Here is a 12,855-nt window from a genome sequence, read left to right as displayed (position 1 = left end):
CAGACCCATCAAACTGCACTTTTAAAAGTATGATTATTGCTCTCTCTTTCTCCTCTGTCTCTTCTCTTTCTCCTCTCTGTCTCTCTCTCCTCTCTCTCCTTTCCTCTTTCTTCTCTCTGTCTCTCTCCTCTCTCTATCTTTCTCTCCTCTCTCTTCTCTTCTTCTCTCTCCCTCTCCCACTCCCCCTCTTCCCCCCTCTCTCCATCTTTCCCTCTGACTCATCCCTCCCTCTCTTTCTCTCTTCCTCCCTTCCTCTCTCCCTCGATTCCCCCCATTTTTCTGTTTTCTTTCTTTTCTCTCCTCTCTTTCTTTTCTTTTTTTTAGTTTATAGGCCACACAGGACCATGCTCAGGGGTTACTCATAACTCTGTGCTCAGAAGTTGCTCCTGGCATGCTCCGGGGACCATATGGGTTGCCAGGAATCAAAACCAGGTGCTCCGGGATCAGCTTCGTGCAAGGCAAAGACCCTACTGCTGTGCTTTCTCTCTGACTCCTCTCCTCTCTTTTTTCCTCTCTCTGTCTCTCTCCTCTCTCCATTCTCTCTCAAGAAAAAAAAATAAAAAGTATGATTATTTAGTAGCATTTATATTTAAATTGTTTTATTATAGTTTAGGTAATAGGACTACAAACTGTGTTCAGGTATTTTGGAGCCAAAGTGGTAGTACAGCAGGTAGATTGCTTGCCTTGCATGTGCCCAACTCATATGGTATCCCATATGTTCCCACAAGCATTGTCGAGAGTAATTACTGAGTCAGGAGTGACCCAAAAACTGGAAAAAATGTCTCTGGCTTTGATATACAAAGTTACTGGCCACATGAAGTGCCTATGACCCTTCCCTTCCTCCTGCCCCTGCCACCACCCCATTATTTATAAATAGTTTGGGTTTTAGTGGTACTCTTTTGATCCCTTATCACCACTCACTGTGCTCCAGACTCTCTCTCCTACTATGCTATGGGTTACTTCCCAGCAACCTCTCTGTTACCCTCCATTCTGCCATCTAATCTTGAATCTGAAGTAATCATCCATTTTCAACTTCAAAAGAGGGATGGAGAAAACAATGTAACTGGGCATTCAGGCGGTGTTCAGCTCAGCTAATTTCTTGCTAGTAGGTCACACCAGTTTGGCAGTCTAACCTCTCCCCTAGGCAGAAACATATGCTGGGAGTCTAAGGCATGAGACTAGGACTTGGGAAAATGACCACAAAAGAAACTCACAAACGTTGCCAAAGAAATTCATTGGGGGAGGGACTGGGGCAGATAGTTATAGGGGTGAAAGTGCTTGCTTTCCTGTGTGGCCAACCCTAGTTTAATCACCAAGTGCTGCTAGTGACACCTGAGCAGAGGGCAAGGTTACTTCTCTTCCTTTTGTGTGTGGCCCTAGCATACTCTCCAACCTTTGTGCCCTTAAAACAATAAAAACACCTGGGAGAGGAAAAACAAATTTTCTGATTCAATTAAAACATTTATTAATTAAAAAGAATCATTGCTTTGCTTTTTCTTCCTTTTTTTTTGGGGGGGGGGTCATACCCAATAGTGCTCAGGGATAACTCCTGGCAGGCTCAGGAAACCATAGAATGTCAGTGATGGAACCCAGGCCAGCCTCATGCAAGGCAATCTTCCTACCTGCTGTACAATCATTCTGGGTCCCTAGTTTTGTCTCAACAATGCTCAGGTTATTCCTCGCTTTGCATTCAAGAATTACTACTGGAAGTGCTCTGGGGGTCTTATAGGATACAGAGGATCCAATGCAGGTCAGCCACGTGCAAGGCCTTACCCGCTGCACTATCTCTTTAGGCCCTGCTTTTTCTGACATTAAATGTTCGAAAAATCGAGGACTCCTTAGTCAAAGGGCTAAACGCATGATGCCCGGGCCCCTTCTTGTCCCTTAGCACAGACAGGTGTAGCCCCCAAACCCAAACTAAAAATACAAACAAAAATGATAAAAAAAAGTCTTTGAAAAAGAGGGGCTTGAGCTTTATTTATCTCATTGGTGGAGTTCAGGAGTCACATGCGCAAGCCATGGGGCCTGTAGCACATTAAAAGAAAGATGAATAATAAGATATCTATAATCACAAAAGAATGAGGAGTGCAAATTAATTTCAGAAAGCCTCCTTTAAAGTCAGAGCAGGTGGAATCAGAGCGATAGACCCCCTTTTCAAAGACCTTCTGGCCATCACATAAGGTTGAGCTGTCCAGGCCTGGTGCAATGACACCCTTGTGACCTTCCCACACTCGGTGGTGCCACCCAGGGGCTAACACCAGGGGCTAACGCGCTTCCTCCCAGGCTCCTAGGAAGGTGGCCCGGTGGAGAGGTGGGGAGGCGCAGTAAGGAGGTACGGTGGCCCACGCCATCCCCGGGGTGGGTACCTGTGGCACCTCGGAAGAGGGCACCACTGCGTGAGCTCAGCTGAAGCCGCAGCAAGGCCCAGCGCAGCGGATGGTAGGAAGGGCCTGTCCTTGGCTCCAGGCACTGCCGGCAGCGCTTCACGGCAAGGCGAGCTGCACACGCATTCCCGGGGGGAGGGGGGGGGAGGGTGCAAGATGGCGGCAGGCCTCTTTCCGGTGGCTCAGCGCTGAACACTGGGCCGCGTTTGCTTTGGCTCCGCAGTTTGCAGATCTTTTCTTCTCCTTGGCACAGCACACGTGGGCTGAATGGTGGGGAGGGAGGTCGGCGCGACCTGGACTCAGCGGCTTAAGGGGAGCGGGTGCCAACTGGAACTCATTTTTCTCGCCGCATTGTTGGCCCCTGTTCTTCTTCTTCTTCTTCTTTTTTTTTTTTTTTTTTTTTTTTTTAGTGGCTAAAAATTCCTGCCGAGCTCTCCTGAGGCTGGGAGGTGGAACGGAAGCTCAGTGCTCACTGAACCTAAGTTTTGGAGTTTGGACCCATAGGTTGTTTAACAGTTGAAAAGAAAACCAACTCATGTAGCTAAAATGCCTCGGGGAACGGAGGAAAAGCGGGAGAAGCAATTGCCTAACCCAGAGGGTTAGGGACGGTCAGGTTAAACCCACACAGATTAGAGAAGAAGCAAAGAAGTGGTGAAACCAACAAATATTTGCCCTGTCGCAAAGACCCTTGATGGCTAGAAGTCAAATCTTCCAGAATGTTTCTCTTTCATCTTTTTTCTTTCTCCCTCCCTCCCTCCCTTCCTTCCTTTTCTTCTGAAAGAGACTGAATTTTTTTATTTATTGAGTACAGAGATTGTGTGGACAGAAGGCTAGGTTTTCTTGACACATGTAAAATATAAGTAGGAAAATATCTGTTTTGGGTAAACAGATTGTAAACAGATACAAAGATTAACCAGGGATGAGCTTTGTTTTGGATGGAATGAACTTGTAAATTATAAACCAACCCCCAAGTAGCATTCATCTTTGGAACTCCAGAGAGTCTAAACGTCTTCCTGGACCTGCTAACTGGTCCTCTATATTTCTAACTAATCCACAAGTTAAGAACATTAAAAAAAAAAAAACAACTATCGTAGTGTTTGCCTAGCATGCGCCAACCCAGGTTCCATCACCTGCATCCCATATGGTCCCCAATCCCTGCCACGAGCAATTCTGAGTGCAGAACCAGGAGTATGCCCGGAGCATCACCAGGTGTTGTCCAAAAACTAAGAAATTAAGCCCTGAGCACCACAGGGAATGGTCCAAAAACAAAATTTAAACATTAAAAATCAATTGGAGGAACAGAATGCTGGCTACTTGGTGAACTGGGAGCCAGGAATGCACTATCGGGTAGGGGTGCATAGTGGGAAGGGGCTTTTCTTATAAGGAAATGTTTTGTATCCTCATGGCAGTTTGTCTTGTTGGATGTATAAATTGTCAGAGAGCCTCTAGTAGTAAGCCTAAGAGCTATGCATTTGATTGTAGGTATGAATGTGTGTATTAAGGTATTAATTATTGAATTATTATTAATTCCCTTATTGAATCCACATATAAGGTATCCCTTCCCTGGCATCTGGACAATCCTAAAACCCCTTAGTATACTCCCACCACTGTCACTGCAGTGTTCAACTTCCCTTTAGTTCACTAGAGAAGAAAGGCAATGGTAAGGCACTTGTCTTGTATGCGGCTGAGATTGATCCCCGGTATTCCATATGTTCGCCTGAGCTCCACCAGAGTGACTCCAAGTGCCACGTCAAGGACAGGAGCACATTTTCTGTATATAGAGCCTGGGTTTGATTCTTAAACACTGCTAGGTATGGCCCCCTGTTGAATTTCAATAAAATGACTTTTTGCTGGTTCATAATATAGGATTTTAGGATTCTAGTTTCATACTTAATATGTGATTGTCACCTTGTTAGACATCAAAGTGCTGGTGCCATATCCCCTCTTCATTTCTGTCACCCCCTTCACCTTATCCCCCCTAGTGTTCACAGGTCCTAGGAATTTTGTTTCTTGTTCATTAACTAGCTTCATATTGTAAATATGTGACTTCATTAGTAATTCATATTTTACATGAGTAAAACCATCCATTAATTCTTGAAAAAAAAAAGTATTACCACAGAGGCCGAAGAGATAGCACAGCAGTAGGGCATTTGCCTTGCATGCAGCTGATCCAGGACAGACGATGGTTCAAATCCTAGTATCCCATATGGTATGCCATGCCAGCCAGGGGCGATTTCTGAGTGTAGAGCCAGGAGTACCTCCTGAGTGCTGCCGAATGTGACCCAAAAACAAACAAACAAACAAACAAACAAAAATTGTTTGGGGCTGGAGTGGTGGCACAAGCAGTAAGGCATTTGCCTTGCATGCACTAAACTAGGATGAGCTGCGGTTCGATCCCCTGGCATCCCATATGGTCCCCCAAGCCAGGAGCGATTTCTGAGCACATAGCCAGGAGTAACTCCTGAGCGTCACCAGGTATGGCCCCCAAAGCAAAAAACAACAACAACAACAACAACAACAAAAAAAAAAAACAACAACAACAACCCAAAAACCCAAAACAAAACAAAAAAACTTTCCCAGATGTGGCCTCTACATCTCTCCAAAGGTGGTGTAAGGCTCAGGGAGGCAAGAGAAGGCTGGAGCATTTTTGGCTCAAGGTTTAATAAAATTAGTGACTAGAATAACTAGCACTTAAAACCTTTTATTTCCTTTCCCCTATTGGTAGGTACTGAAGATAATTATTCTCCATTTCAGATGGGAAAGTACTAGAGGGGAGAGATTATCCCCCAAAGCCATCTGGGGGAAGTTCTGGCTTTGGTATATAACATAAATCATAAATAGAAAAACAATTATTCATTTTGTTTTTGGGTCACGTCTAGCAATGCACAGGGATTACTCCTGGCTCTGTACTCCTGGCAGGGTTAGGGGACTATATGGGATACTGGGGATTGAACCTGGATTGGGTGCAGGCAAAGCACTTGCCTTATCCGCTGTTCTGTCACTCCGGTCTCAGAAAATAAGAATTTAAAGGACATTTTTGGGGCTAGGCAGAATGGGATTGTGAGTTCCAGATGTTGGGAGTTTTCTAGGATTTCTTTTGTGCCCTTTTCCTATCCTACACCTCCCCAAATTCCTAAATGCTGATAGCTCATTAAATATTTCATGCTGCATACCAGTATATTGAACCCTATTTTCAGCTTCAGCACTGACATGTTCAGAATTTACAGTACTGTTCTTAACAAACTTCCTGGGGTTTTATTTATATAACTTAAACCCAACTACAAAACATGTTTGTAATCATGGTTCTTAAATAAAGATATGAGAAAAAATTAAAAAAAATACTTGGGTACTTGATCTCGGCAAATGGGACCTAGTTCCAGCTGTCTGATTGTGTAAGAAGCATAAACACCTAATATTCATGTGAGATAGGAGAGGATCCTTTCAGTGATTTGGAAGGTGTTTTATTTCTGCAGGTGGGGGATCATGCCTGGCAGTGCAAAGTACACCCGTTGTGCTCAGTGATCATTCCTGGTGGTGTGTGCGTGTTGAATTAAATAAATAACGATGGTGCTGGATGGCGGTGGATGGTGATGGATTTCTCTCTGCCATCCCAGGCCACGTGGCTCTGCAACCCCATCCAGCTGGCGGGTCCCAGGCCCAGGTGAAAGGCGAAATCAGACTCATCCAGAAACAGGCATCAGGAAGCATTAACTTTATTCATGCCCTATTCACCACATGTGTGTGGCCTACTCATAACCTTTCAAGCACTAGTTATTCTTGGCCCTGCATCTAAACTTCTTTTAGCCATCTTCCTTTGGCCTCCATCCTGGTCAAATACCAAAAGAGGCAAAGAACCTAAAGCCCGCAAGCGCAGCAGGGCAGAGAGCCTTAATTCCCTGGCTTCAGGGTTTATCTACCTATTCCAAGACCCCTCCCAGGAATGGGCGGGGTTTTGCAGGTAAGGTTACACCTAATATCTGGTTCCCAAGACCCCTCCCAGAAATGGGTGGGTCTTAGGTAGCTACACCCAAATCCAGGGTCTAAGATAGGTACACCAACACGTGGGGACCACAGTGCAGTGCCTGGGATCCAACTGGGGTCTGTCTGAGTGCAATACAAGGTTATACCTGCTGGTCTATATCTCTGGCTTCAGGGCTACATTTCTTTTCCATTCTCTTTTTTGTACAAGGTTAGATGAAGCGAGGTCACAGGACAATACATCTATGTTGAGCTTTACCATTGCATAATACTGCTGCCCTGAAGGTGGTTCCGAATGTTGTCTGTAGGAGGAGTCAGGCTTATCTCTCTTGCTTGCTCCTTTTGTTAGAGGATGACTCATTGTCGCATCTGATATGACCAAAGCCACACAATGTCACTTAAGACTAGAGAGGTTACAGTAGCAACAACACAAACAAGTTGTTTTATTTATTTATTTGTTTGTTTATTTTTGGTTTCTGGGCCATACCTGCCAGTGCTCAGGAATCACTCCTTGTGAGCTTGGCAGATATGGGATGCTGGGTATTGAACCCGGGTCAGCTGCATACAAGGCAAATACCCTACCCACTGTACTATCACCCCTACTTTTTTGTTCATTGCCCACACTCTTGGTGTTCAGGGGTTCTCCTGGATCTGCACTGAGGAATCACTCCTGGATTGCTTAGGGCACCCTGTGGGGAGCCAGAGTTTGAATCTGGACTGGCCGCATGCATGGCAAATGCCTTACCCACTGTACTATTACTTTAACCCCTGTTTTGTCTTGGTTTTGAGCCACACACTGCAGTGCTCTGAGGTTATTCCTGACTCTTTGCTTGAATGAACATTATGGTCCCTGGGGTTTGGTGCAGGGACCTAGATGGTAATGGAAACGTGTTCCCATCTTCAGATTATCACCTAGACAGCTGTGTGCATTTTTTAGCCTCATCAAAAATGGCCTTTTTTTGTCTTAGAATCACACCAGAAGTGATCATGGCTTACTCTTGGCTCTGTGCTCAGGGATCACTCTTGGCAGGGCTCGGAAAATCATATGTAGTGTTAGAGATCAAACCTGGGTGGATTGTGTACAAGGTAAGGGCCCTACCCATTGTAGTATTGCTCCAATCCAGAAATCAGAAACTGTTTTATTTCACCTGTGAAATTTGTGTATACATAACCAGAAGAATTTGCTGAATGTCTTGAACCATATTTCACCATTGTGAGATCTGCAGCTTAGAGTATACATGAAGTTAGTCATCTTTCCTGGGATATCCAAGTTCACATGCGTCCGTGTCTTCTGTTTTGTTTTGTTTTGTCACACCCAGTGATGCTCAGGGGTTATTCTGCGTTCAGGAATTACTCCTGCTAGGGATTAGGGGACCATATGGGATGGCAGGGATCGAACCAGGTCAGTGCATGCAAATCAAATACTCTACCTGCTGTACTATGTCTCTGGCCTCTGTTCACTTACTATCATGAAAACATGCTCTAGAGGGGGGTCGGAGCAGTGGCGCAGCAGTAAGGCATTTGCCTTGCACAAGGCTGACCTAGGACAGACCACGGTTCCATCCCCTGGGGTCCCATATGGTCCCCCAAGCCAGGAGCGATTTCTGAGTGCATAGCCAGGAGTAACCCCTGAGTGTCACTGGGTATGCCCCCCCCAAAAAAAAGAAAAGAAAAAAAGAAAAAAAGAAAAAAAGAAATGTTCTATAGGAAGGGTGGTAGTTTTTAATATGTAAGGATCTCAGAACAATTATGCCTGGATAATTATTCTTGGGTAAGGTAATGTGTAAGGCAGTATGTGACAGGTGAGCAGACATTTTATGTCTATAGAAGAAATGGTTTGCTACTGGGGGACAGACTCTATCTGAGTGTATGTATCATTTTGCATTATGTAATTATATACTTCTTTAAATGGGATGATAATGTGGCACCTATAGGAGAGTATCTCTGAGGAGAACAAATGATTGCAGCTAGGTACAGGCCCAATATTAGTTCTTTCCTAATGGGCTAGATTTTACTGATAGGGTTGTTAAATTACCTCAATCTAAGTATTTTATTGATGTGAATTCATGTTTCATGAGACAAAGTTTGGGATTAATGATGTGAAGGAAACAACCAAAAGAGGCCTCTAAAAGAAAATACATATTCCAAAGTGTTTAAAGGAAGAAAGATGATCTTGTCAGCAAATAGTTAAATTTGGAGAAGAGCCTGTGGTCAGAGAAAAACACATATAAAAATTTTTATTGGGGCCGGCGCGGTGGCGCTAGAGGTGAGGTGTCTGCCTTGCCAGCGCTAGCCTAGGATGGACCGTGGTTCGATCCCCCGGCGTCCCATATGGTCCCCCAAGACAGGAGTGACTTCTGAGCACATAGCCAGGAGTAACCCCTGAGCATTACCGGGTGTGACCCAAAAACCAAAAAAAAAAAAAAGTTTTTTATTATCAGGGCAGGAGAGATAGCATGGAGGTAAGGTGTTTGCCTTGCATGCAGAAGGACGGTGGTTCAAATCCCGGCATCCCATATGGTCCCCCGAGCCTGCCAGGAGCTATTTCTGAGCGTAGAGCCAGGAGTAACCCTTGAGTGCTGCCGGGTATGACCTCCCCCCAAAAAAAGTATTATCTTTTTGGTTTGGGGGCCATACCTGGCAGTGCTGGGTTCTTACTCCTGGCTCTGCATTTAGCGGACACTTGGCAGGCTCAGGGGAACATATGTGAAACTTGGGATTGAATTGGGATTGACCTCGTGCAATGCATTGCTGTACTATCTTTCTGACCCTCTTGATATATTATTCTGGATACTAATCTTTTTGTTTGTTTTTAGGCCCTACCTGATGGTGCTCAGAAGTTACTCCTGACTCTGTGCTCAGAAATCTCTCCTGGCAGGATCAGGGGACCATATGGAATGTTGGGGATCAAACTTAGGTCAGCTGCATGCAGGACAAATACCCTACCCATTGTGTGTCACTCTGGCCCTAGATACTAGTTTTTATCAGAAAAATTATTTTAGGCCCCTGTATATGGCTCATTAGTAGGAAGCACATCCTTGCAGTTTTTCTTTTTGGTTTTTGAGCCACACCCACTAGTGCTCAGGGTTAACTCCTGGCTGAGTGCTTAGAAATTACTCCTGGTTTAAAAAAAATTACTCCTGGTAGGCTTGGGGACCACATGGGATGCTGGGGGTTGAACCTAGGTAGACCACGTGCAAGGCTAATGCCCTACCCACTGTGCTCCACATCCTTGCATTTTTGAGGGCCTGAGTTTAATCCACAGTAAAGGGAGTGAGCTGCATGGGAGGAGAGGTTTGTAAATCATTTTCCTGGTATGTGGTGTCTATTTTCTTTTCTTTTTTTGCCACAACTAGAGGTGTCTGGTGCTTATTCCTTGCTTTGCACCCAGGGATCATTCCTTCTGGGATCGGGGGACTAAATGGGATGCTGAGAATCAAACCTAGATTGGCTATATGCAAGGCAATCTCCCTACCCACTATACTATTGCTGAAGCCCCATAGGACTTTTCTTTTTGTACAGTCCTTCAAACTGAGTTTTGCAGTATGGAAACTTAACTCCAAATTAAAAACAGAACTACCATATGACAGTTATCTGTTCCTTGGCACCAACCCCAAAGACAGAAACACCTAGTGCGCCACTGGGAGGGGGAGTCCTTTGGACTTTGATATTTCAGGCCTTAGCATTGAACCAATAAGTTGGCTGATCATCAGTTGGTGTGGTTCCCTCTGCTCTCCTGAGCATCACTTGGGATGCCCTCCCCCCAAAAAGAACACAGAAGCACTAATTTGAAAATGTATATACACCTTAATTACAGCATATGTAAAATGGCTAAAATGTAACAACCCAAATGCCCAATGATAGGTGAATAAATAAATGTTTGTATATATACATTTGTAATATTACTCTGTGATAAGAACAATTGGAACACTGCCTTTTGCTACAACTTGGATGGAACTAGAAGGTGTGTTAAGTGAAATGTCTAAGGGAGACAACAAACTCTGGATGATCTCACTCATTTGTGATATATAGAAAGAAACAAAGCAAGGTAATGAGTAATGGTGGATAAAAACAACCCGTGGAGGGCCAAAGCAACAGCAGGTTGGGCATTTGCCTTGCAAACAGCTGACCTGGATTTGATCTCTGGCATCTCATTTGGTTCCCAGAGTCTGCCAGGACTGAATTCTGAGCGCAGAGTCAGGAGTAATCCCTGAGCACTGCCAGTTGTGACCCAACCCCCCCCCCCCAAATTAAAAAAACAAACAAGAAAAAAAAAACCCCAAACCCTTGGATTTGAGGGAGGTGGCTCAGAGATGGAGGACATGTGTTGCATGCTGGAGTTCAAGGTTCAGTACCCAGCACTGCCTGGTTTATCCACCAAGTACCACTGGGATTGATCTCAAGAACTACCTGGTGTGACTCAAAAGGACTAAAGGGATAGTACAGTCTGGAAGGTGCTTGCCTTGCACATGACAGACCGGGGTTTGATCCCTCATCACAGAGTCAGTAGTGCCTTGAGCACTGCCCTATATGGTTTAGAAACAAGAATAAAAAACAAAACAATAAAAAATAAGAAAAAGAAAAACAGAAAAAGGGGAAAAGAGTAGAGAATAAACCCTAGGACTTGACAACAGAATTGAGGTTACCTAAGGGTGGAGAGGGATGGGGCAGAGAAGATGAACGCTATTGTAAAATAATTTTTTACTTGAAATGTAGCAGTTAGACTTACTTTTTGCCATGCCCGGTAGTGCACAGGACTTACTCCTGGCTCTGCACTCAGGATCATTCTTGGTGGTGCTTAGGGAGGTGCTATATGAGGCGTTGGGGATTGAACCTGGGTATTCTTGTCAATAGGCTCTAGGTTTTAAATTCAGGTATTAGATTCATTTTTAATTTTTATTTATGGTGTAAGCTATATACTGATTTGTTTTACTTTTTTTTGTTTGTTTTGGGACCACACTCTACATTCAGGAATCACTTTTGGCAGTCTTGGGGGGACCACATGAGAGCCAGGGATCAAACCCGGTTTGGCTGTGTGAAAGGCAAACACCTCTCTCTCCAGATCCTTATTTTACTATTTTATTTGATAGTGCCACGGAGAAACCCAGTGCCTTCCATGTACAAGGAAAATGAATGCAGTAGCACTGAGCTACATATTTGCTACATAATAAGCTACATACTTGCTCTTGTTTTAGTTTTTATATATGGATGGATGAAACATGGAAAAATGTAAAAAATTTCCAGGTAAAACATGTAAAACTGTTCCAGCACATTTTCCAGAAACAATTATTGAAGATATGACACTTTTTTTGGGGGGGGCGGGATATCCAGTGGCTTGCAGGTGGCTACTCCAAAGTTTATACTCAGGTGTTATTCCTTGTATTGCTCAGGAAAATATGTGGTACTTGAGATCAAACCTGAGCTTCCTCATGCCTAAGAGGCACACTGATGTTTTGAGCTAATGCTACAGGTCATGTCCCGATTTTCAATCAATTCCTCTGCACCTTTGTTGAAAATCAGTTGCCTATGTTTGAATCTAGTCTGGAATTTATTCTGTTCTACTGATCTGATATCTTTATACCAATACTATGTTATGATTATTAAAATTTTTTTTGGTTTTGGGGCTATACCTGGTGGTGCTAGGGCTCTTTGTTTAGAGATTATTCCTGATGGGAATGTCCCTTGGGGGATCATCTACAGTGCTGGGGATCAAACTGGGGGTGGCAGCATGCAAAGCAAGTTCTTTGACACCTGTACTAACAGATATGTATACTTTCATTTGAAATGGGTTGTTTACTCTAGGCTTTCTGCCCTGTCATGAATTTTATTTAATATTTTTAATTTTTTTGTTTTGGCCACACCTTATATGCTCAGCTCTTCCAAGCTCTGTGTTGGGGATTACTCCTAGTGGTATTTGGATAACTATATGGTACTAGGCAAAAACAGGGTTTGCTGCATATAAGGCAAACCTTATATGCATATAAGGTTAAGCAAACCTTAACCTCTGTACTTTCTCTCCAGTTCCGAAAGTTTCTTTATCCGGTAATCTGTATATATTCATTTAGGTTAATTGTATAGTTGGCCATCATGCTGCTATAAACATAGGGAAGCATATATTCTTTTGAATTAAGAGTTTTCAAAATATTCAGATAAAGGTCTAGAAATCGTATTGCTGGATCTTTTGAAATTTTCATGTTTATTTTTAGACTACACCTACTGGGAGACTACTGGGAATCAAACTAAGGGCTCTCACATACAAAACATGCTCTCAGCCTACAAGGCTATCTTTCCATCCCTGCTTTTTGGTTTTTGGGTCACAACTGGCAGTGCCCTGTGGACTACAGTGGTATATGTGGGTAGAATCTAGAAACAGTTACATGCAAATCAAAGCAAATTAACCCTTGTTCTATCCCTTTTTTTTTTTTTTTACTTTTTTGGGAGGTCACACCCGGCCGTGCTCAGGGGTTACTCCTGGCTCTGTGCTCAGAAATCA

General features: G+C 43.8%; 1 protein-coding gene across 1 annotated transcript in view; it reads left to right on the top strand.

Annotated features, from left to right (window-relative positions):
* The window catches only part of ELK1 (ETS transcription factor ELK1), a 679,088-nt gene that overhangs the window by 632,530 nt on the left and 33,703 nt on the right, over window positions 1-12,855 (top strand). The window lies entirely within an intron of this gene.

This window comes from Suncus etruscus, chromosome X (genome assembly GCF_024139225.1).
Source record: "Suncus etruscus isolate mSunEtr1 chromosome X, mSunEtr1.pri.cur, whole genome shotgun sequence".
Taxonomy (NCBI): domain Eukaryota; kingdom Metazoa; phylum Chordata; class Mammalia; order Eulipotyphla; family Soricidae; genus Suncus; species Suncus etruscus.
Note: the sequence above shows the minus strand (reverse complement) of the source record. Positions and strands in the feature narration are given on the sequence as shown.